The 1,488-nt window shown below is 42.4% G+C and overlaps 1 protein-coding gene across 1 annotated transcript in view; it reads right to left on the bottom strand.

Moving 5' to 3' along the window:
- LOC123168264 (DNA-dependent metalloprotease WSS1) overlaps positions 1-1,488 on the bottom strand; it is an 8,272-nt gene that overhangs the window by 2,044 nt on the left and 4,740 nt on the right. The gene's annotated exons all lie outside the window — the stretch shown is intronic.

The raw sequence follows: 1,488 nt of genomic DNA, 5'->3' as shown, positions 1-1,488 counted from the left end.
GGTAACTGCAGTCGACAGGTAAATCTAGCCTTATCCTCCTCCGAATCCCGTGGCTGTTAAATATTTAGATGCGGTTAGGGATCTGATTTCTGGATGAAATCTACCCGCAGTTTACCGATTTTCCCGGATGAGGCGTGCAGCGCTACAATTTTAATGGAAATGGTGCGAGATGGAGTCAGTCAATAGGGCATTCCGGCGGCGGATCTAGGATTGGGATGGATGATACATGGCTGAGTGGTATTGAGGGATTCAACGATGGTCATGGTCTCGTTCAGCTTAGTGGTGCTGCTAACGGCGAGCAAACAAGTGTTGATGCCGGTGGGGGGACAGCTTCTGATTTCAGTGAGAGGGAAGGAGATAACGCGGATGTGATTGAGAAAGGGGACGCCCAGATGAACAAGCACCCAGCCATGGATTCTGTCATTGCAGACCAAGCACAGAGTGGAGATGCAGCCTCAGCTCATTCTACAGGAAAAATGGATCCACAAGCCCCAGGTTGGACAAGGTAACAATAATTTGTTGAATTCTCTACCGCGTGTAATTCTGCAATCTATTTTTTTCATGTCTGCAACTGATTGAGTGATAAAAAAGTGGAAATTATCTGATTTTTTTGCAAAAACTAGGCAAAACTGATTGTATGTAATGTCTATGGTTTATTATTCCTAGTAATGATAAAGCAAATTTTATGAACTGATTCAAACGAAATATGTAGATCATAAAATGTACGAAGCCAGACCAGACTTGCCATGAATTTATAGTCCTTTTGAAATTTATTTCTGTCTGGAATCAGGGTCAGTGTTGGGAAGCACCCGCCAAACAAGGCACCATGCCCAGATAGAGTTGGCGCCCTGGAGCACACGATTCGGGGGTAGGCAGATAAGCTAGGGCCTAATGTGATCGAACCTGAGATCGGTTTAACATTTGACTCGCTGGGGGAAGCTTATGATTTCTACAATTTATTCATGGGAGCTTGGATTTGGTATAAGATACGGAAAAGGCAGTCTAAAGGCTGAGAAGACAAAATGCATGCAGGAAGTGGTCTATGGTTGCTCGGTAAGTCATGATTTTGTTTTCTGCTAACAGCATTTTTACGCTGCCCTTGTTCGTTCGCATTAGTTTTGTTGCTGCGTGTGTATCAGATGTATATTTTATATTACCGCTTTGTGATTAAGGAAAGCATTCGACTACTTTGTATTGCAGGGCAAGCCAATCAAAAAAGCTTGCTGCATGTGTATCAGATGTATATTTTATATTGCCACCCACATCTACATTATCTTGCGTTCGGTCAAAGTACTGATAGCTGTTAATTACAGCTGAAAAGGGTAAAATCCAGTTGTGCAATAGGACCCAATCATTGAAGCTGTCCGTAGAGCGATTATAGGAGGTATATCACAAATAAAGAATTTTGTACATCTTAAAAAAAAGACTATCAGGGTAATTAAGCTGATTCAACTAATGCTTTTGGTTGTGGTCAACTTGTGTAGGCGG

The sequence above is a fragment of the Triticum aestivum genome, chromosome 7D (assembly GCF_018294505.1).
Source record: "Triticum aestivum cultivar Chinese Spring chromosome 7D, IWGSC CS RefSeq v2.1, whole genome shotgun sequence".
NCBI lineage: Eukaryota > Viridiplantae > Streptophyta > Magnoliopsida > Poales > Poaceae > Triticum > Triticum aestivum.
This window is presented reverse-complemented; position numbering and strand designations above follow the sequence as displayed.